The sequence below is a fragment of the Dendropsophus ebraccatus genome, chromosome 12 (assembly GCF_027789765.1).
Source record: "Dendropsophus ebraccatus isolate aDenEbr1 chromosome 12, aDenEbr1.pat, whole genome shotgun sequence".
NCBI lineage: Eukaryota > Metazoa > Chordata > Amphibia > Anura > Hylidae > Dendropsophus > Dendropsophus ebraccatus.
The window spans coordinates 13,764,799-13,790,575 of record NC_091465.1 but is presented as its reverse complement, the minus strand read 5'-3'; the positions used below and the strand labels follow the sequence as shown (position 1 = coordinate 13,790,575).

Below are 25,777 nucleotides of genomic sequence, written 5' to 3'. Positions count from 1 at the left end.
AGAGTTACAGCAGACAGAGTGTTATATATGATATTGTATCACGTGTCGGGGAAGTTATATATGATATTGTCAGGGAAGAGTGTATATGATATTGTATCACGTGTCAGGGAAGAGTGTATATGATATTGTATCACGTGTCAGGGAAGAGTGTATATGATATTGTATCACGTGTCAGGGAAGTTATATATGATATTGTATCACGTGTCAGGGAAGAGTGTATATGATATTGTATCACGTGTCAGGGAAGTTATATATGATATTGTATCACGTGTCAGGGAAGAGTGTATATGATATTGTATCACGTGTCGGGGAAGTTATATATGATATTGTATCATGTGTCAGGAAAGAGTGTATATGATATTGTATCACGTGTCAGGGAAGTTATATATGATATTGTATCACGTGTCAGGGAAGAGTGTATATGATATTGTATCACGTGTCGGGGAAGTTATATATGATATTGTGTCAGGGAAGAGTGTATATGATATTGTATCACATGTCAGGGAAGAGTGTATATGATATTGTATCACGTGTCAGGGAAGTTATATATGATATTGTATCATGTGTCAGGAAAGAATGCATATGATACATCACAGGTCATAGAGTATTATGTATGATATTGTATCACAGGTCAGACAGTGTTAGATATGACATCACAGGTCAAGTAGTATTACATTATATGTGATATTATACCACAGGTCAGACAGTATTATATATAATATTGTACCTCAGGTCATTTGTTTGCAGTGTGCCCTGCCTTGCTCTCTGCCCCCTCTTCCCTGCCACTGGCAGCTGATACCAGTGATGTACTATAATAGAATGGTGTATACAGCTGATATCAGTGATGTAATAGAATGGTGTATAGATCCTGATATCAGTGATATAATAGAATGGTGTATAGATCCTGTTACCAGTGATATAATAGAATGGTGTATAGAGCTGATACCAGTGATGGAATAGAATGGTGTATAGATCCTGATATCAGTGATGTAATAGAATGGTGTATAGATCCTGATACCAGTGATGTAATAGAATGGTGTATAGATCCTGATACCAGTGATGTAATAGAATGATGTATAGAGCAGTGTAAAAGAATGGTGTATACAGCTGATACCAGTGATGTATTAGAATGGTTGTATAGATCCTGGCACCAGTGATGTAATAGAATGGTGTATACAGATGATACTGTACTTATGTTATACTGTATTCAGTTTCAAGAATAGTTCTAGGGCTGGGCAATACTTCCCATTTGTAGGGATACACGAAAAAAGTCCCTAATGCAGTCCTGTTTTCTGTAACACATAATAAAAGACATGACTGTGTGCTCTTTCATTATATGGGCCAGTTCACACAGAGTAAAACTGGCAGAATTACGCTGTGGAATCCCTCCAGCCTATGTGTTATACTGGCAGTCTATGGGAGGGCTCTCGCCTCCTCTCTCCACGTGGAAGAATTGACATGTCAATTCTTCCGAGCGCAGAGAGGAGGCGCACAAGCCCTCCCATAGACTGCCAGTATAACACATAGGCTGGAGGGATTCCACCGCAGAATTCTGCCAGTTTTACTCCGTGGGATATGGCCCTTAAAGGGGAACTCCAGGTAGAGGTTAAAAAAATGAAACTTTTGCCGAAGCATATTGCATCACTTACCTATCTATCCCGGTTTTGAAACTATCAAAAATCCATTTGTTTTGAGGGGTTTTGTTCTATATTGTGTTTCTGTACTTCCTGGTTGAGCAGTTTCCAGAATGCAGTACTGGTTCCAGAATGCAATGCTTTCCCTCAGTATTTGCAATACTTTCATTTCATTGTGGTCTCACCCACATAACCAGGGCCGGACTGGGACTTAAAATCAGCCCTGGCAGTCAAACCCCAGCAGCCCACACACCATATCATGGATAGCCGTGTAAAATACGCGCTGAAGCAAATTCTGCTTCATATAGCCGTGTCCCCACTACTCCCTTAAACATGTGAACCCACCATCAGCACCTAAAAGTAATGATATAACATAATCTGCTGTGGATTTGATGCGGCATATTTATGCATTCATTTCAACTGATTAAATCAGAAGCATCAAATCCACATTGGATTAGGTATGAATGTGCCCTTAAAGGGAACCTGTGGGGTCTATACAAGGTACACGGCTGTAGATCCCAGCGTACAGATCAGGGATCGGATCTTTAGTCCAGTGTAAACCTCTATAATCATTCTTTTCATTACCAGCTGAGGTGTCACCTTCTGCCCCCGTCCCTTCCTGCTCTGACTGATGGACGTATAGGTTGGGGCTGCTGCCGCTGCTGTTGTGAAACTTTAGTTGGAAATGAAAAGGACAATTATATAAGTTTAGACTGGACTAAAGGTCAGTGATATCTCCCTCACATCTGTCTGCTAAGATTTACAGCCCTAGACCTGGTTTGGACATCACAGATTCCCTTTATAGGAGAAAAACATGACCACACACTTCTTCAGTTTGTGTGAGGTATTGCAGCTCATCTATCTATCTCCTATCTATCTATCTATCTATCTATCTATCTATCGTATATATAGGGCCCCAGGACAAATTTTAGGATATATAATGGTAACATAGGTAAGAACTTTCTGTGCATGATAATACTGTCATAGTTAATAACACCAGTAAGCAGTTATTATCACCATACTGTACACGTTACTGCCATACTGTTATTAAGCAAACCCACCAATATTGCCAATACTACCAGTATATAAGTAACAAATAATATCACCACACCATGACTAATACCGCTACACTGTATTCTCTACCAGTAACACCACACAGCACCCTGTATTCTCTACCTGTAACACCACACAGCACACTGTAGTCTCTACCTGTAACACCACACAGCACCCTGTATTCTCTACCTGTAACACCACACAGCACACTGTATTCTCTACCTGTAACACCACACAGCACACTGTATTCTCTACCTGTAACAGCACACAGCACGCTGTATTCTCTACCTGTAACACCACACAACACGCTGTATTCTCTACCTGTAACACCACACAGCACGCTGTATTCTCTACCTGTAACACCACACAGCACGCTGTATTCTCTACCTATAACACCACACAGCACGTTGTATTCTCCACTTGTAACACCACACAGCACACTGTATTCTCTACCTGTAACACCACACAGCACACTGTATTCTCTACCTATAACACCACACAGCACGTTGTATTCTCCACTTGTAACACCACACAGCACCCTGTATTCTCTACCTATAACACCACACAGCACGTTGTATTCTCCACTTGTAACACCACACAGCACACTGTATTCTCTACCTGTAACACCACACAGCACACTGTATTCTGTATTCTCTACCTGTAACACCACACAGCACCCTGTATTCTGTATTCTCTACCTGTAACGCGGATATTGGAATAAAGTAAAACTTTTTGAATTAATTTTTATTTTCTTTTTATTTCAACACACATATTATGGTCAAGCATCTTTTATCTTTGAAGTTGAGCCTCACAACAAGGACTTTATCAGATATTATCTTACATGGGATATACTGTTTATGCCTGTTTTTTGTCCAGATGGGATTGCCAGTGCCGACTCTGATCCTCTCTGCCGTTTAGCGTCATTTACTTGTGTTACTGCATCATTTTTGTGAATATGCTGCAGTACTGCACTGAAACTCCAACATGTGTGAACACAGACCTAATTTCACTGCAGAGTTTTGCAAAATCAGGTTCCCTTTAAGTTCTTTGACCATTGTGTGATCGGCTCATAGAGGTTTCACTGTATATCCTAGGTCAGCAAGTTACAGATAATATATATCACACGTCAGAGAGTATTAGATGTCATATATCACACGTCAGGGAATATTAGATGTGATATATATCACACGTCAGGAAGAATTAGATGTGATATATCACACATCAGAGAGGATTAGATATGATGTATCACACATCCTGGGGTATGAAATATTATATTGCAGGTCAGGGAATATTATGTATGATAATATATCAAAGGTCAGAGACTATAACGTGAAGTTGTATCATAGGTCAGGAAGTGTTATAACAGGTAAGGGTGTAAGTATATATGTTACACTGTATATAATATATTACAGTATAGGGAGTGTAGTATATGTTTCATAGGTCAGTGTGTGAGAGGATTATGAGCATAATTTGTTCCGGGCCCGTGCTTGTAATCCAAACTCTTAAACCCAAGCAGATTTTCCCATTAGAAATCATTGAAATGCAGACAATTGGTTCCACACCCCAAAAATAATGATTTTTTATTATGAATAACAGGTAAAACAAATAAAACAAACATTTTGAAACAGCTGAATATGTGATATTATAAGTTACTGTACAGTATAGCAATCAGCATGTGGGGTATAATGTATAGTAACTGCATAAACCTGAAAAACAGCAGCAGTTTGTAGATACAGGATGGAGCTGCAGATCCCCATAATGCAGTAGCTTAGTACAACAGGCTAGAATAGAGAAGCAGGGCTGCTGTCAGAGGTCTTTGTGGTCACATGACAGCAATGGGAAAGGGGTGTGTGTTCAGCCTGGACCAATCAGGAAGTGAGAATCACAGAGCTGCGCAGGAGGACAGTGACATAAACTTTTCTATACAGCAGTGTGTATAGCTGAGTGTAAGTGCAGGCACATTATAGCAGCAGTGTGCATAGCTGAGTGTAAGTGCAGGCACATTATAGCAGCAGTGTGTATAGCTGAGTGTGAATTCAGGCACATTATAGCAGCAGTGTGTATAGCTGAGTGTAAGTGCAGGCACATTATAGCAGCAGTGTGTATAGCTGAGTGTGAATTCAGGCACATTATAGCAGCAGTGTGTATAGCTGAGTGTAAGTGCAGGCACATTATAGCAGCAGTGTGTATAGCTGAGTGTGAATGCAGGCACATTATAGCAGGAATGGGGAGGATGGAAAACACAAGGGCTGACAGAGACTGCAGGGAGGAATGAGCAGAGCAGATGTTGGCACATAAATGCAGCGCTCTCTGTCTAGGAGAGAGGGGTTACAGTTACGGAGAGATTACCTCCACAGTCCTTTCCCCTGATGCAAGCCCCAGCCTGAAGTGCATCTGCTATGATTTGGTAGGTGAGGGAGACTCCCTAGGTCAGAGTACAAAGTTGTAGACCCCACTATGCAGACCATGCCCCTCCCCCGCTCCCCCCTACCACCCAGTACAGGGAGCTCTTAAACCAAAGCAATGCTCTTAAAATTAAGTTATAATTTGAAAAACTGTGAGCTCTTTTTGCAAAGTGCTCTCAATCCAAGTTACTCTTAAACCAAGGAACCCCCGTATTATAAATTGTATGTAACATGTCACGGAGTGTTTATATAGTATAGGAGTATACAATATAATATATAATTACAGGTCAGGGAGTGAAATACAGTCGTGCCTTGGATTACAAGCATACTTCGTTCCGGGACTGCGTTTGTAATCCAAATCCACTCTTAAACCAAAGCACATTGTCTCATAAGAAATCATAGAAATGCAGACAATTGGTTCCACACCCCAAAAATAATAATTTGTTATTCTGAATAACATGTAAAACAAATGAAACAAAAATTCAGAAACAGCAGGATATGTGATGATATAAGTTACTGTACAGTAATGGAAAGGATGGGAAACACAAGGGCAGACAGAGACTTCGGGGAGCAGCTATGAAGAGATTACCTCCACAGTCCTGTCCTCTGATGTAAGCCCCAGCCTGAAGTGGATCTGCTATGATTTGGAAGGTGAGAGAGACTTCCTGGGTCAGAGTACAGTGCTGTAGACCCCGCTATGCAGACCATGCCCCTCCCCCACTCCCCCTCCCACCCAGTACAGGGAGCTCTTAAACCAAAGCAATGCTCTTAAACCAAGTCACAAATTTGAATAACTGCGAGCTCTTCTTGCAAAACGCTCTTAAACCAAGTTACTCTTAAACCGAGGTACCACTGTGCAGGATACTATATCAGGTTTTTATCACATTGTGTATGATACCATCATCATTTGTGGTCAGGGTTGGGGCCTCTTTGTGACAAAGCATTTGGAGTTGATATCCATTGCTTTATGTCGGGCTGTGACTGTCATGTGACTGGCTGTCATACATATATAAGCACTGCTATACCTTGGTAGTGGAGCTGTGTGTGTAACCCCGTGTAATCTTGGCACTGACGTGTACATTGGGGGCGCCGCGCTGTCTTTGTTTTGGACTTGCCGTTTTTATTGTAAATCTGTTTATTCCTCATTAGTTTCCCAGACAAAGCAAGAGTGTGGCGGTAGGGAGTGGAGTCTCAGCGCCGGGGCTCGGTCTATAGAATGTGTCGCCACTTTCCGCCAGCCTTTCCTTTACAGAGTTTGTCAGGCAGAGCAGCCTCTCTGTGGGCAGTCGTGGCTGATGCTTGGCTTTTCATCATTCCTTCTGTACTCACTCTTCCTTCATCTTTCTCCCCGTTCGCCTTGTCCTTCATTCTCTAGAATCTACCCTGCATCAGGAGAGCAGAAGACGCTGAACTGAATCTTTATGTTTGGTGTCTGCGCCATCCTGCAGCTTGTGGTGCTGCTAATGACTGCCACATAAATGTGAGGTGCTGCATGCTGTGTCGTTGAGGTGACAGGTCAGAGTCAGGGGGTGACCACCTGGATCTGTGTAAGCAAATAAGACAACAGGCTACCAGCTACTGATTCTTAAGCTGCACATATAAAATATATTCTTAACAATTCTTAACTCTTGTAGTGCCAATAACAAATGGAGCTGAGGGCAGTCACCAGGTCAGTGAAGTGATGGGTACCCATCCTATTCTGCTCTGTTAGGCCTGGACTCATTTTTGCTCTGGTTTTGGTTCTTTTCTCAAAAGCCACTATGTTCCAGATATGGTGTCCCACCACGGGTGTTACTAGTATGTTACACCCCTCACAAAAGCCTGTACTTCAAGTAACTGTGGTAATGAAGTAGTACCTAAGTTTTGCCACAAGATGCCGCTATTTTATGTAACTGTACTTGTATATTGCACAGCTGCAGATAACTAAAGGGTTATTGTTTGTTGTAATCTGTTCACCAATGAGGACCTTCTCTTCTTTTCTACCTATCTCTAAGCTCCTTTCTTTCTATGCTTTCTTCTCCGCCACTCACAGGGGACATTACTCCTAATGTAGGAAGTTGTCACATGGGGAGAGGAAGTATACACCCACTCTTAGTCAGGTTCCTGTGCAGAGAAGACGCAACACAAGTTGGTCCCTACTGTAGTCCCTCTGGGCCCTGGCTTTGCCAGGTCCCCACTCCAGAACTAGTCGGTAGTGTAGTCTGAGGCGTGGTAGTGAGCAGACGCACATGGGAGATGCAGACACCAGTTTCTTGAAAGCAGCAGTGTTAAGAGAGAAGTCTGGCAAATTTTTTTATTAAAGTATTGTATTGCTCCCAAAAGTTTTACAAATCCCCAATATACACTTATTACAGAAAATGCACATAGGGTGCGTTCACACGTACAGGATCTGCAGTAGATTTGATGGCGCTGATTTGAAGCTGCAGATGTGCTTTGAATCTACAGCTTCAAATCTTCACCATCATCCTCTCCAGCAGCCACAGCCTGCACAGCTCTAAGAGTCGGGGCGTGACATCACCATATTATCCAGGAAGTGACATCACCATATTATCCAGGAAGTGACATCACCATTTTTATCCAGGAAGTGACATCACCATGTTATCCAGGAAGTGACATCACCATGTTATCCAGGAAGTGACATCACCATGTTATCCAGGAAGTGACATCACCATGTTATCCAGGAAGTGACATCACCATGTTATCCAGGAAGTGAAGCCCTGATGCAGTAGTAAGTGCAGGAAAAAAGCCCTTTATAAGCATTTTCGGTAATTAGTGTGTATTGGTGATTTGTTTAACTTTTGGGGGGCAATACAATACTTTCATAAAAATTTTTGCCAGACTTCTCCTTTAAGCTATTCAAGGGAGAGGACAAGTTAGAGAACACCCCAACCCACGCAGAGAAAAAGTCTAAAACTGCAGTACAGTATCCTGAAACAAGAGGATTTAATCCAGATAGAGCAAAGTTGCTAGCAGCCTATCGCGAAGTGCAGGTGTAATCAGGTAATTTGGCCACCTTGCTCAACTCAGGTAACAAGGTCTGGGGCTTGTGTCACCCTCATAGGACGGGTCACCCGACACTTGTGGGCAATAGGTGGTACATGACAGATAAGATCGAAACACGGGCACAAGTAAAAATCTACTTTCAAGTCTTCAGTATTCTACTACTCCTTCTCCTTCTAAAGTTCCGGCAGAGCACACTTCTACCCCGGGTTGGGTCTCTCAGCACACACTTCCTCCACTACTCTGAACCTGAAGCACAAACTCCTCTCCACTGTCCTGGACACTCAGTACAGATTATGTTTTGTCAAGTCTACAGTACGCTATCGGCTATTGTATAAAGTATTCTCTCAGTAAGGAAGATTTATTTACGCTAACAGGACTCAGTGATTATTGCTCAAGCACCTACACAGTAGATACCACATCCTTGGGTCATCTCCCCTTTTCTGTGGGTGATGGTACCAATAGTCCGGGTGGGTCACAACTCCACTCTGGACCACCGTGATAAGTACCCAAGGGACCCCCTCGCAGCCCAGCTGGTCACCGACCACAGGGGAAAGGGTATAGCTCGCCACTCTAAAATAAAAGCAGGTGTGCCTTCATACCTTTGTGCCCACCTGGCACTGGCGTCACGACAATTTACCATCTGGCCGAGCTATATCTCGACCAACCACCACAGCAGTGGCGTCACATGTACCTGAGGAGACTGATTATCGCTACCTGTAACTAAAGAGATTCTGGACTATTACCTTTAGAGAGGACCTGTAGCCATAAATGAGAATTTACTGCCATTAAATGGCTCAGACCTCATTCACTCGTTCCGTGGTGCGACCCCCACCACCGTCCGTGCCGCCATGACCAGAGGAGGATTGCGACATGGATTCCCCAATATAAGTGCAAACCGGTGATCCCAGTGGTGCGGTCCATTTTTCAAAACGCCACCTGGTTTCTGCGATTGTCGCCAGTTTCTTTATGTGCAGTGGCCCGCTCTATGCAGCGCCCCCCCCCCCCCCCATTGTAATGTTTTCCCCTCCCCCCAGCTCACTAAGTAAACTGGTCTATTCACTTTATTCTATACACTCGGGTTATCTGTTCTGGCAGTGCACAACATTCACACCTCCTGACTGTGTAATCCCGACAATCAACCGATAGTCACTCTCGTTATTACAATTACCTTCACGCCATTCTGACTAACTAAATTGTCAGACAAGCTATGAACACTCGGATCTTTATCTTGGTAACAAAGGAAGTATCAAAGATCTGTAGAATAAAGAAAAAGGTGTGTGTCGAAAGTTTCCTGCATGTAACTACTACTCCTGCTGAAATAGGATTTCCTCAGCTTGCCTCTGATCTCTCATCTAGAAACCTCCGATCGTGCCCCCTTGTTCTTGCGTTCACTTTGCTTCCTACATAAGACAATGCTTCACAATTACACAGAGAAGGGACACACAGGGTCTAAGTAGATAGACAGCAGGGTCTCCAGTGATGGGGGCGTCCGTGCTGTCAGCCGGGGAGGCGACATCTCCACCTGTGACATTTAGATAATAAAGCTTGTAGTGTGAGATGAGCTGCTGTGACAGTCACATGGTGGGTGAGATAAGCTGCAGGCGTCTCGCTGCCTCTATTGATGGGGTCTGGGTTTGCGGCGGCCTCCCTGGCCCATTTGTGCACTAGTGAAGTGTTATTGGCATTGGTATTGATTGTTAATGGCCCGTCATGAAATGTCTGTCACAAATCAGCTACATGTAATTCTCACCACCTCCGGAAACTGCTGGAATGATGAGGTCAGCGCTGCGCCGCAATAGGAAGCGGACAAATACAGCAACTATGGAACAGTGAGGTCATATTAGCCTTGGTGATGTCACTATGCCCAAAACGCAACCTGTAAGAAAGCACAGCGAATGATACAAAGTCTCTTTAATCCTGCAGCAGAACCTATCCACATAGTAGGACAGGACAGCTGCTGTATGTCCTGCAGGAAGTGGTGTATTCTTTGCAGTCTGACACAGTGTTCTCTGCTGCCATCTCTGTCCATGTCAGGAACTGTCCAGAGCAGCACCAAATCCTCATAGAAAACCTCTCCTGATCTGGACAGTTCCTGACATGGACAGAGGTGGCAGCAGAGAGCACTGTGTCAGACTGAAAAGAATCCACCACTTCCTGCAGGACACCCAGCAGGTGATAAGTACTGGAAGACTGGAGATTTTTAAATAGAAGTAACTTACAAATCTATATAAATTTCTGACCACAGTTGATTAAAAAAAATCACTGTAGTACCTCCTTAAGATCAGAGATGAATTTCTGACCCAGTTTGTTTTGGTTTCGGTTAGGGTTGAAATTGCTCCAGTCACCCAGATAAGTGGTGTATGACACCCTGACGTCTCCTTTACACTTAGACGGCATTAGTACTGTCAGAGTGGCTCTGGGTAATAGATGGGGTTAAAAAATATCCTGCTCTATTACACTGCACTTTCTGATATGTTTAAGAGGACATACAAACTCCATGCACATGTAAGGGCCCTATTCCACTGTACAATTATCGTTCGCATAATCGTTAACGATAAACGATCCAAACAACCGCTATTGCGAAAGACGTGAAATCGTTCACCCATTTACATAGACTGATAATCGTTACTTATGATCGTTCTTGCAGTCGTCTTGTCGTCGCTATTGCGTTTGTCACTACTGCAAACGACTGCCGACTGCCGCGCAAAATGAAGCGATTTGCTTAGTTTGTAATGTAAATTTGCTCATCTCTATTGAACATGATGGTCCAGGCAGGGGAATGTGGCTGTGTAGAGGTAGCAGTAGAAGTAGCAGGGACAGTATCAGCAGTAGTGTAATATGGAACAAGATGAACGAGGCAGAAGATGTGCAGCTGTGTAGTGGTAGTAGCAGCAGTACACAGTGAAACATGATGGGGAAGGTATCTGCAGGCAGGGTAGTAGTAGTGGCAGTAGTGGCATAGGATGACAAATTAGCAACTTTTGTATAGTGATATGGAATATGTTGTAGATGTATTAAAGAAACCCCTACTTTATTTTATTTTAATATACACTGGTGCCTTGGATTACGAGCATAATCCGTTCCAGGACCGTGCTTGTAATCCAAATCCACTCTTAAACCAAAGCAAATTTTCCCATAAGAAATCCCTGAAATGCAGAAAATTGGTTCCACACCCTCAAAATAATGATTTTTTTATCTTGAATAACATGTAGAACAGATAAAACAAAGAATGAGAAACATCTGAATATGTGATGATATAAGTAACTGTACAGGGTAGCAATCAGCATGTGGAGTATAATGTATAGTAACTGCATAAACCTGATAACACAGCAGCAGTTTATAGATACAGGGTGAAACTGCAGATCCCCATAATGCAGTAGCGTAGTACAACAGGCTAGAATAGAGAAGCAGGGCTGCTGTCAGCAGTCTGTGTGGTCACATAACAGCAATGGGGAAGGGGTGTGTGTTCAGCCTGGACCAATCAGGAGGACAGTGACAGAAACTTATTTATAAAGCAGTGTAAATGGCTGAGTGTAAGTGCAGGCACACTATAGCAGCAGTGTGCATAGCTGAGTGTGAGTGCAGGCACATTATAGCAGCAGTGTGTATAGCTTAGTGTAAGTGCAGGCACACTATAGCAGCAGTGTGCATAGCTGAGTGTGAGTGCAGGCACATTATAGCAGCAGTGTGTATAGCTTAGTGTAAGTGCAGGCACTTTATAGCAGGAATGGAGAGGATGGGAAACACAAAGGCTGAAGAGAGCATGAAGGAATGAGCGGGGAATATGTGGGCACATAAATGAAGCACTTTCTGTCCGTGAAGAGAGGGGTTACAGCTATGAAGAGATTACCTCCACAGTCCTGCCCCCTGATGTAGACCCCAGCCTGAAGTGGATCTGCTGTGATTTGGAAGGTGAGGGAGACTTCCTGGGTCAAAGTATAGTGCTGTAGACCCCGCTATGCAGACCATGCCCCTCACCCGCTCCCCCTCCCACCCAGTGCATGGAGCTCTTAAACCAAGTCACAATTTTGAAAAACTGTGAGCTCTTAAACCAAGTTACTCTTAAACCAAGGTACCACTGTACCTTTAATTCCACCTGAATAGATACCAAAAAATTACCTGATTACCTCAGTTCAAAGTCCAGGTTATATCTAGCATACCTCACAACATCAACACCTCTATAACATAGACTTTATACCAAAAGCAAACAACAGTTACTTTATTATAAAATATACAAGAAAAACACAAACATTCAATAATAGAACAGACAGATAAGTGGCAGTGTACAGATTTGCAAATGATCCATTTGTATTTATTTTTCTCTATCTATGGTGAGTATCCTCCAATCAATACTTATATTCACTTGCACACAGGTTTATCCCTCTCTATGGCTGTCACCCACAATGGGAGTAGTAGTACCAGCCCATTAACACAAATGCACATCCATAAAGTAACATCCCAATCACTCACCCATCTCACTTGCTGCTGTGTACTTCTGCCACCATATCCCCCTCAATGGACGTTTCGTGTGATTGGCTTCCTCACTTGGACACAGGCTGAAGTATGCAGTGCTTTGTAAATGTTTGGTGGCACTATTTACAGTTGTAGATGCATGCAAAACAATGAGTTACATCATACACATGTTGTGCAGATGTCTGTTTTAGAAGGCAGCGGCATGTTACTATAGTACTAAGATTTACGTTCTAATAACTTGCCAAAAAATAGTGAACCAGTATTTAAATTCTAATAAAATATAAAAAGAAAAAATTATGTTAGAGGAGAGTGATGTACAGTTATGTGGAATACAATGGAGCTATGTAGAATATTATTGTTATTAGTATTATTAACATTCTAGTAAAAATTTTTGTAAAATGGCAACAAGATTACAATTTTTTTTTAAAGTAAAATTTAAAGGTTGAAGTGAACTACGCTGTATAAAAATTTGATACAGAATAACACAAACATTTATGCAGATTTCGAAGATATGATGCAAAACAGTGACTGCCTGGCACTGTCAGAAATGAATTGTCACTTGGACACAGGCTGAAGTATATCCCCAAATTCACACTTGTATAGCTGAAGCAGTATCACTCGTAGCAATAGCTGCTTGTGTCTGCCTTACTCACTGTCTGACTCCTACCTCTCTTTCCTTCAGTGTTTTCTATTATTTTCTTCTTAGTGTAGAACACACAGATTAACACTAATTTACTGTCTATCTGTATATTATGTGTTTTTCTGAGCTCCTGTCTCTTTCTATATCACCACAATTCAGCAGGATATTCTACGTCTGCTGTTTTAGTGTCTTTAGTCATTACTATGAGACTGTCACTCATCCATATAGTCCTTCATGATTTCTTGTCATACAGGAAGGCTGCAAGGCATTATGGGAAAACCCGTAGCCTGAAGACATGTGAACATCTATTTTGATTGCTAAAATGGCAGCCGACCCGGTCACCATTTTTGATGATAAATCTTAACATTTTGCAAAATTCAGGATGAATCCGATTTGTGCCAAACTGATTTAGCTCATCACCTTGTATGATGTCACACAATGTGTATTTATACAGCTTTACCTCCAGTCAAGTTACTGGTTATGTGGCATCCTCTCTGGCTATTACCCGGTTATGCATCTTCCTTTCAGGTATCCGCATAGCTAGCACCTGGAGAAGAGGTGGCATAACCAGCAACCAATAACCATGAAGTAACCAGAAAGGCATTTGCATAACCAGCAAGTTAACCAGAAGAAGCCGCATAACCAACCACTAAATCAGGCACAAATAGAGAGGATGCAAATAGAAAGGATGCCTAGTTGTTCTCTGGTTATACAGCATCCTCCCCAATTTAGTTACTGGTTATATAACTTCCAGGAGGTATTCCACCCTAGCTAAAAAATGAAATGCTCCCAAATCTAGCTGGTCTTCCCAAGTCTACCTCAGTATTTTGAGCCGTCTCCTGTCTTTCTAGCTGGCACCGTTCCTGAGTTATACGTTTTTCTAAAAGCTGGTCTATATCCAAGATGGTGCTGCCCGGGAAACTTTCCTAGCATGCATTGCACCTCAGAACCAACTGTCAAGTATCCGCCTCATCTTGTAGAATCTGCCTATCGCTGGCTGATTCTGCTTCTGCCACTGTAAACTATCTATCTATCTATCTATCTATCTATCTACATAGATAATTAGAAAGAGAGCGAGAGATTAAACAACTGTGTTTCCTTTCCCCTATACTACTCTTGAGGCTTTCACTCTTCTGTTACACGTGAGTTATTAGAGCTTACCTGGCATCAGAAAAGACAGAGGTCATGTGACTTTGAGTGGAAGGACAGAGGAGCGGAGACAGAGTGGACCGGGCAGTGAGGATTCTCTGCAGATTCAGGGTGTGAGTCAGAATGTGTTGCAGACAAGCGGCCCAATTCCTGTAATAGAAACCTATTACAAACAAGCTTAGATTATAGGTGGGGATTGAACAGGTTTAAATCTTTCTTAAGTGGAGTACCCCTTTAAGTTGCTGGTTATACCCCCAGTTAGTTCTTGGTAATGTGACCTCTTCTCCAATTGTTCCCTGGCTCCGGTTCTTATGTTGTGTTTCTGTTGATGGGGCGGCCTGGGGAGGCCTAGGGTTATATGGCTGCCTCCGTGACCTGCACCTATGTTGCTGCACTTTCTTCTCATGGCTGTGGTGTCGGCCCTTTGTGTGGTGGCGTTCACCCCAGTTGTGTTCCTGTTGATGGGGCGGCCTGGGGTGACAGGGTCTCCTGGGGTTATATGGCTGCCTCCGTGATCTGTACCTATGATTGCTGCACTTTCTTCTCATGGCTGTGGTGTCGGCCCTTTGTGTGGTGGCGTTGACCCCAGTTGTGTTCCTGTTGATGGGGCGGCCTGGGGTGTCCTGGGGTTATATGGCTGCCTCCGTGACCTGCACCTATGTTGCTGCACTTTCTTCTCATGGCTGTGGTATCGGCCCTTTGCGTGGTGGCATTGCCATAGCAGCGTTAGTGCCACATTATTGGATCTTCTAGATCTTTCTGAAGCGTCTGGAGTTTACCAGAGCTCGGATTTGGCTGCGGCTCTCATCCATGTCAGGCCGGTAGCCTCTGTAATCACTCCAGCTGTTTCTGTTTCATCTCCTGCCTCTCCCGTCAATAACGCCTCGGAGCAGATGGCTCGCTATTGATTATCTCAGCTGCAGCGCTCGCCGGTGACGGTACCGCTGGATGAGACACCTGATAGCCGACGCGGTGGCGGCAGCGTCTGAAGGTGACCCAGTCCCCGTATGTCTGCTTCCTCATAGGTAAAATCTTACAAATAACGGGACAGAGATGTCCTGCAGGTCAGAAGCGTCTGGAGCGCCGTCACGCCTGCTGCTGTCTGGACGGCGGCCGATTATTGATACAGTGATGACAGTAACTAAGTGTATGGTGACTCCGGGGTCTCTGGGCGCTATACGTTTTGTTATAGACACTTTGAGGAAACAAGAATAGGGCAGGGGCTAATCACTGTACTTCATCACATCATACACTGTATATCTTTCATCATCCATCATCACACTATATGCTGTACATCGTATGTAAAATCATGATCCTATGATCATGTACAGTATATAGTGTGGTGATGTATGATCATGTACAGTATGGGGTGTAGTGATGTATGATCATGTACAGTATGGGGTGTGATGATATATGATCATGTGCCGCTTTATTACATATGAAGTACATCATACAGTGTATATAATACATCATCACACCACACACAGTACGTCATACGCAACATACACCATATGTATCATCATACATCATCTGTCATCATGCCATAAGCAGTACTTGATCATATGTCACATACCACACACTGTATATCATACAGAAATATACCGCACACTGAACATGATCCATCATCACACTGTATGACTATATATCATCCATCATTATATCACACATGATTACACATCATCTGTCATCACATGATCATAGATTATCACACCACACACTATACATCATACGGAATCACATTGCACATAATCATACATCATCCACCATCACACCACACACTATACATCTTAAATAATGACACCACACACTGCACATAATCATACATCACTCATCATCACATCTTCACAATTACACCACACCACACATGATCATACATAATCACACATATATAATCATACATCATCCATTATCACACCACAGGCATTATACAGAATGACCCCACAATCTGCACACATACACAATTACACCACGCATTATCATACATCACACATACATCATCACATCACACATGATCATACATCATGTTGTCACACACAAAATTACACCACACATAATCATGCATCATCCATTATCACACATAAATCATCAAATTACATCACATGTGATCATAAATCATCTGTTGTCACATGATCATAGATCATCACACCACACACACACTATACATCATACAGAATCACACCGCACATAATCATACATCATCCACCTTCACACCATAACTATACATCTTACAGAATGATACCACACACTGCACATAATCATACATCACACATAATCATCATACATACACAATTACACCACACATACACAATTACATCACACATAATGCAAATACATCATACATGACACACATAATCATACATCAACCACCATCACACATACATAATTATACCACACATGATCATACATCACCCATCATCACACATAATAACACCACACATGATCATACATCATCACACATACATTATTATACCACACATGATCATACATCATCACACATACATAATTACACCACACACGATCATACATCATCACACATACATTATTATACCACACATGATCATACATCATCACACATACACATTTACACCACACATGATCATACATCACCCATCACCACACATGATTGTCCATCATCACACATACATAATTACACCACACAGGATCATACATCACCAATCATCACACATACATTATTATACCACACATGATCATACATCATCACACATACACATTTACACCACACATGATCATACATCACCCATCATCACACATAATAACACCACACATGATCATACATCATCACACATACATTATTATACCACACATGATCATACATCATCACACATACATAATTACACCACACACGATCATACATCATCACACATACATTATTATACCACACATGATCATACATCATCACACATACACATTTACACCACACATGATCATACATCACCCATCACCACACATGATTGTCCATCATCACACATACATAATTACACCACACAGGATCATACATCACCAATCATCACACATACATTATTATACCACACATGATCATACATCATCACACATACACATTTACACCACACATGATCATACATCACCCATCACCACACATGATTGTCCATCATCACACATACATAATTACACCACACAGGATCATACATCACCAATCATCACACATACATTATTATACCACACATGATCATTCATCATCACACATACACAATTACACCACACATGATCATGCATCATCACACCACATTACCGCCCTATATGACAAGCTGACAGCAGTTTGTGCCCCCTCACCCCCTGTATAATAACTCTGAGCAGGTTCCTATCCGCTTTCCTCAGACAGTAATTGAACCTTTAGAGCGGATTTTGCAGGTTCCGCCGAGTGGCCTTTCCTCTGTACCAGGGAAGGATAAGACTGATGTCCGTTCACAGGGGAGGTAAAAAGCCTGAAGAGCAGGAATCGCTGCAGATGCCGAGCTCTGTCGCGTTCAGATGGTTCTTAAAGTGAATTTTACAAATAATTAGGAGTCTGACATTTTCAGCGCAGAGATTAGACGTGTATCCTGGCAGGATCCCCTGGCCCCGTGGTGAAGCCCACTGACAGGCCGCAAGCGAGAGAGAGACGTCAGCCCTTCAGCGGAGTGCAGCCTAGTTATAAAGGCATCCTGATATCTGCCGCTCGCAGGGTCTCCGGGACCACAAGTGGCTGCACTCTGTATCTGGACTATAATCGCGGAGACGGCTGTGCCGCCACTGATAAACCGCTCTCCCTGAACACGTCCGGCCTCGGAGCCTTATCACCGCGCCGCCTGCACCTCTATCTTCTGGCTTTGTATTGAGCTCTAACTGGCCGTCAGGTAAAGAATGAGGACAAAGATGGCGGCAGCACCAGCGAGGGTCGTGTATAGAGCAGACAGCGGCGCAGCTTATGCTTCATTATATATATATATATATATATATATATATATATATATATCAGCTCGACCCCATCGTGTATCACATGGACTGCGGAGATCTCCTGCTGCCTGTGAACTGCAAGTCCCAGAATGCAGAGCATCATGGGAGTTGCATGGTGCACCTATTAGGTGGTCTCTTCACTGTCTGCTGTGTGGATGACCCCCTCACTTGTTACTATGAACTTCTGGAATATATTGCCTCTTCTCCCTCCTCTTAATAGTAAGGACAGCAGCGTAGAGCATTGTCCTATCTGGAGAGGCCAGGGGATGCTGGGGAGGTGATGCAGCATGGAGCGCTCAGTTCACCAGACTATTCACACCTGAGATTAACCACCCCCAGAGGTGGACAGATCTGCCCTGTTCCTGGTACTGTGTGATGCCACTACTGTGGTGGTCGGTCGGAATATAGCTCAGCCAGATGTTGTACTGTTGTGACGCCAGTGCCGGTTGGGCACATAGATATGGAGGCACACCTGCTTTTAGTTTAGAGTGGTGAGCTATACCCTTTCCCCTGTGGTCGGTGACATGCCGGGATGTGAGAGGGTCCCTTATACTTATCACGGTGGTCCGGAGTGGAGTTGTGACCCACCCAGACTATTGGTACCGCCATCCACAGAAAGGGGAGGTGACTCAAGGAAGGTGCAATTACTGTGTAAGTGTTAAAGTAATAATCACTGAGTCCTTCTTTACTTTAGAAATACTTGATACAATAGTATACAGTAGACTTGTGACTTGACAACATACTTTGGACTTTACTGACAAAACTTGTGGTTAGAGCTGGAAAGGTAGTATAGCCGTGCTGGCTTGGTTGCGTGCTGAGAAGTAGAGTAAGTTTGTAGAGTAAGTTCAGAGGAGTAGCGAGGAGGATGTCACGAGAGTCCCAACCCAAGTAGTAATGTGCTCTGCCGGAACTTTTAGAGATAGGAGAAGTAGAATACTTGTGCCCGTGTTTTGACTTGTTGTCTTTGCACCACCTATTGCCCCCTAGTGTCAGGTGACCCATCCTATGAGGGTGACACAAACCTTGTTACCTGGGTTGAGCAGAGTGTCCAAGGTTTCCTGGTTACACCCATGCTGCGAGTACATAGGCTTCTAGCAACTTTGCTCTATCCAGATCAGTTCCTCTTGCTTCAGAATACTGCCCTGCACCTTTAGACTTGTTCTCGGTATGGCCTGGGATGATCTCTGACTTTGTCCCCTTTGTGAGTGTTTTGCACTGCATAGTGAGTAGAAGTGCTGCTTTCAGGAAACGAGCATCTGTTTTTCCCATGCGCGTCCATCTACTACCTCACTCCAGACTAGACTACATTGGACTCGTCCTCTAACTGGGACCTGGCATAAGCCAAGGCCCCACTTGACTGCTGTAGGAACCGTTCTGGCTTGTGTCCTCTCTGTACAGGAGTCAGTACAGACAATAGCCCCTTGAGTACTACGGCAGTGCAATATCTAGATACAAGACATACATACTAGCGACATCGACAAAACTTAGATACTACTTCATTACCACTTTTACTTATGGTGCGTTTACACAAAATGATAATTGGCCCGATTGTACGATTAACGATGTCGAAATAACGATTTTTTTCATAACGATCAGCGTTTAGACGGTATGATATATCATACGGAAAAATCGTTTTGCAATCGGGCACCCGCAGCCCGGCCCCCCGACCGCAGCCCGGCCCTCCGCTCGATCGCCACCCCCGCCGCCGCTCTGATCGTCACCCCCGCCGCCCCGATCGCCACCTCTTTCCCTTCCAGAGGTGGCTGTATCTACCCTGTGTGGTCAGATGGAGTCATGTTCTGTCATTGCTGAGGCTGTTACAGGGGGTTTTGCTGTTTCTTGTAGTAGTTTCCAGTGTCAGGTTCCTTGTCTTGTGACATCTGGTAAGTGGGCATTTAGCACTGCTCTAGAAGGAATAGTTGTAGGGCCTATTGTTTTGTGATGTCCGGGTGAAGTGGCCATTCTGCTCTGCACAGCTGCTTGTTGTAGTAGGAATCGTTTGGGTCCTATTCCACAGGTCGATGGGGGCCCGATCAATAATGTAAACAAGCCCAATTACACGGCCCAAAAATCATTTATCGAGGGCTGCAGGGACATTGTTACCGATGTCCTTGCAGCCCTTGTTTACACACCATACTTGACCTAAGCATGTTGCTGGTCTTCTCCTACCCTCCTCCTTCCTCCCGATCGCATGCGCAGCAGCAGCTTCGGAGCGGCCTGTCAGAGCTGACAGACCGCTCAGCCAATCACTGGCCGCGGCGGTCCTGGTCAGTGATTGGCTGAGCAGTCTGTCAGCTAAGACAGGCCGCTCCGAAGCTGCTGCGCACGGGACCTGAAGGTCGAAGAAGCGCAGGAGAAGCCCTGCAACATGCTTAGGTAAGCACGGTGCTTGTGAAATCGTCGGTCGCCTGCCGTGCGTCACTATTCCACGTAGCAATCCGCGGTTGGTGCCCGATGATTTTAGGTTGGAACCTAAATAAACGATCAGACGATGACATGATCATTGGCTGATCATTGTCTCTATTCCACGGAGCGATAATTGGCCGAATCATGCCGATGGGGACGATTGTTGATCCGTGGAATAGGCCCCTTTGGATGTCGGGTCTGTTGTCCTGTGATCTCCAGAAGCAGAGGACATCCTGCTCAGCACAGCTGCTCTTTGCTGTAGTAATAGTTCCGATAGTGAAGCTTTGTTGGCCTGTGACTTCCGGGTGGAGTGGCCATCCTGCTCTGCACAGCTGCTTGTTGTAGCAGTTTCACGCTGTGCGGTTATATGGGGCACCGTCTGAATAGAGGACTTCTATATTAAACCTTGTGGATAGGGCCATGAAGCATGAACGGGGTTAACGGTAGACCGGCTGTGCAGTGACAGAACGTTCCTTTTACTTTCTGCTGATCTGAGCTCTTCACAACCCACATGGGAAACCAGCCGCCCATAAAAAGATAACCCAGAACTTCCTCCTGAAATGCTGACTGCAGCTCGTCCTCCTCCCGCGTCACCTTCACCCTCTTCTCCGATCTCCAGGTCCTCGGGGAGGTAAGGACAGAACACTGTGTAAGCCTTGGCCCATCTGCTGGAGGCTCCTGGGACGCAAGATGAGCCGGGGCCAGGGTATGTGCCAGTCACAAGGTCTGCGGGCACCTGTTACACCCCCCTGACCTGAAAAAGCTCCAGTCACCGCAAGCTGCTGCAATACATATATGTATGCCATCCTACAATGGCCTCCACACACTCGGCAGCTTCTCCACCGCGCCGGGCTCCAGGCCTGAATTTCATTTCCTGCTTTATTTATCTACTCATCTAAATCTGCAATCATAATTCTGCTTTTACATCATGTCCTTTACGCCAGTCGCCTCTGGAGCTGAAATCGCAATTCTGTTTTTACATCCTCAGGTTTTATACTTCAATCACATCCAGAGCTGAAATCACGAAGGACAGGGGTGATGCTGTTTTTGCAAGAAAGCATCTATGATTTTTGCAATCCTGGACAACCCCTTTAAAGAATGTGTGATATGTAATCCACATTATCAAATTTGCTTAGTCAGTCTCCTTGTGTTGGGGGTGTTAGCTCTTGCAGCGTGTTCCATGTTTGTTTCCCCCTGCGGTCCTCGGCACGTGAGCGCAGCAGTAAGCATCTCTATGTCCTGCCCGCTACATGCAGAAATGAGCGGCTGGAAACAATTCTTGAAGGAGCGCTGCCATTACGAATAAAGCTTAAACTTTTACTGGTTGTGGGAATGATTCCATTTTCTGCAGCTTTGTGACGGACACAGAATGATGGATGAGGAGCTGACGCTGCGGCCGTTCTGCACCTTTGTGAAGAATTTATATTGTGCTGCAAAAGCAGTCACAGATTCTTGAATGATGGAGGGCAATGATGCCCTGTGTGAAAATCATCCTGGCGTTCACCTTTCCAGGGATTACAGCGGGATGCTGTAATGTGGGTCTTCTAAATATATCCCCCTACCATAGAGAGAGAGATGGTGAGACCCGACATGGTGGGATGGGAGATATTACACAGAGGGATGCTGCAGACAGAAGAGGCTTATCCTCCACTGTAGAGAGAGATAGAGAGATGTCACACAGAGTAGTTCTGCGGACAGGAGAGACTTAACCCCCCACTATAGAGAGAGATGGTGAGACACTACACAGAGGGGCAGCAAACAGGAGAGGCTTATCCTCCACTATAGAGAGAGCTGGTGAGACATTACACAAAGGGGAGCTGCAGACAGGAGAGACTTATCCACCACTATAAAAATAGATGGTAATAACCTACACAGAGGCGTTCTGTGGACAGGAGAGGCTTATCCCCCTCTATAGAGAGAGATGGTGAGACACTACACAGAGGGGAGCTGCAGACAGGAGAGGCTTATCCCCCGCTATAGAGAGAGAAGGTGAGACATTACACAGAAGGGAGCTGCAGACAGGAGAGGCTTACCTCCCACTATAGAGAGATGGTGAGATGTCACAGAGGGGTGCTGCAGGCAGGAGAGGCTTGTCCTCCACTAAAGATAGAGATGATGATACCCCTACAAAGAGGGGTGCTGCAGACAGTAGAGGATTATCCCCCACTATAGAGAAAGATAAGATGTTACACAGAGGGGTGCTGCAGGGAGGAGAGGCTCCCCCCCCACACACTGTAGACAGAGATGGTGAGACCTTACACAGAGGGGAGCTGCAGACAGGAGAGGCTTATCCCCCACTCTAGAGAGATGGTGAGACATTACACAGAAGGGAGCTGCAGACAGGAGAGGCTTACCTCCCACTATAGAGAGATGGTGAGATGTCACAGAGGGGTGCTGCAGACAGGAGAGGCTTATCCCCCACTCTAGAGAGATGGTGAGACCTTACACAGAGGGGTGCTGCAGACATGAGAGGCTTATCCCCCACTCTAGAGAGATGGTGATACTGTACGCAGAGGGGTGCTGCAGGCAGGAGAGACTTATCCCCCACTATAGAGAGTGATGGCAATACTATACACAGAGGGGTGCTGCAGATAGGAAAGAGACATCATCTGTGACATTATCTGTTGGGAACACAGCTACCAGCATTATTGGGGTTTGGCTGTTTCTGCCATTTTCCTCTCATGTCTCTTGGCCGCTTTAGAAGCAGTCACTTGCTGACAGCTGTCGGGGCCCCTTGTGAGCTCATGCTTGTCCAAGATGCCCCTCAGGGGGACCCCATGGCAGAGCTGGCTCGCCCTCGCCCATCACTGACTGCTTACAGGAATCTCCTCTCTGGATATCTCTTTACACAGCTTGTCCGAACCTCTGGGTAAATGTTTATTCTCCTGCTTATATCTGCAGCCTCCGCACTTTCCTTATAATACAAGATAAACACGTGGACCAGAGAAGACGCAGCACAGTACGGTCATCTCCCCCCATCTTCCCCAGCTGAGTAAAACACATACATACAAGGCAGCACTGCAGACACACGAATGCAAACATCAAACCGTGTTTACACAGGGGTCTTTTACTTGGCTGAAGCCATATTTACTGCCAGGATTTGCAGATCTCATGGTTTACCCAACGGACCTCAGTACATGGTATGAATCTCAGTGGGGTGTATGATTCTAAGTTCATGGTATGAATCTCAGTGGGATGTATGATTCTCAGTACATGGTATGAATCTCAGTGGGGTGTATGATTCTCAGTACATGGTATGAATCTCAGTGGGGTGTATGATTCTCAGTACATGGTATGAATCTCAGTGGGGTATTCAATCCTCAGTGCATGGTATGAATCTCAGTACATAGTATGAATCTTAGTGGGGTATATGAGTCTCAGTATATGGTATGAATCTCAGTAAATGGTATGAATCTTAGTACATGGTGTGAATCTCAGTACATGGTATGAATCTCAGTGGGGTATATGAATCTCAGTACATGGTATGAATCTAAGTGGGGTATATGAATCTCAGTATATGGTATGAATCTCAGTACATGGTATGAATCTCAGTGGGGTATATGAATCTCAGTACATGGTATGAATCTCAGTATATGGTATGAATCTTAAGTGGGGTATATGAATCTCAGTACATGGTATGAATCTTAAGTGGGGTATATGAATCTCAGTACATGGTATGAATCTCAGTACATGGTATGAATCTCAGTGGGGTATATGAATCTCAGTATATGGTATGAATCTCAGTACATGGTATGAATCTCAGTACATGGTATGAATCTCAGTATATGGTATGAATCTCAGTACATGGTATGAATCTCAGTGGGGTATATGAATCTCAGTATATGGTATGAATCTCGATTTGTCCTATGAGCCTCAGACTGTGCCGTTTGTATCCGACCCTAAACCTGACCCTACAAAAAGCTAAAAAGACCAGGACAGTGAGGAGACAATGTATACTGCACATTATGAGGGGACTCAGGATTGCCCTCCTCAGGAGGATGATGCCCTCAGTGTCAGGGGCCAGTTATTGTTTGCAGCCCCCCCTGGTGCATTAGTGGGAGCTGGATGAGACGCCACATTGCGGCCGTTCCCACCTGCAGGAATATTCCTTCATAAATCCATTAATAAAAGCTTTTGTTGCACTGTAACTTGTGTTCTCCGCGTGGCGGAGGGATAATATCTGGTTGCCCACTCCACTCTTCTATGGAAGGGATTGACCTCTGTGAGTGTGTACAAGACATCTGTGGATTACTGGAGAGAACCCTCTACAGCCAAGGCCTGATACTGTAATAACTGCTTACTACTGTAGCAGCTACACAACTGTACTGTAATAACTGCACACTACTGTAACAGCTACACAACTGTACTGTAATAACTGCACACTACTGTAACAGCTGTACTGTAATAACTGCACACTACTGTAACAGCTACACAACTGTACTGTAATAACTGCACACTACTGTAACAGCTACACAACTGTACTGTAATAACTGCACACTACTGTAATAGCTACACAGCTGTACTGTAATAACTGCACACTACTGTAACAGCTACACAACTGTACTGTAATAACTGCACACTACTGTAATAGCTACACAGCTGTACTGTAATAACTGCACACTACTGTAACAGCTACACAACTGTACTGTAATAACTACACAGCTGTACTGTAATTACTGCACACTACTGTAACAGCTGTACTGTAATAACTGCACACTACTGTAACAGCTGTACTGTAATAACTGCACGCTACTGTAATAGCTACACAACTGTACTGTAATAACTGCACACTACTGTAACAGCTGTACTGTAATAACTGCACGCTACTGTAATAGCTACACAGCTGTACTGTAATAACTGCACACTACTGTAATAGCTACACAGCTGTACTGTAATAACTGCACACTACTGTAATAGCTACACAGCTGTACTGTAATAACTGCACACTACTGTAATAGCTACACAGCTGTACTGTAATAACTGCACACTACTGTAATAGCTACACAGCTGTACTGTAATAACTGCACACTACTGTAACA

At 44.2% G+C, this 25,777-nt stretch overlaps 1 protein-coding gene across 7 annotated transcripts in view; it reads left to right on the top strand.

Annotated features, from left to right (window-relative positions):
- Nucleotides 1-25,777, top strand: part of LOC138770040 (protein CEPU-1-like) — a 515,073-nt gene that overhangs the window by 423,330 nt on the left and 65,966 nt on the right. The gene's annotated exons all lie outside the window — the stretch shown is intronic.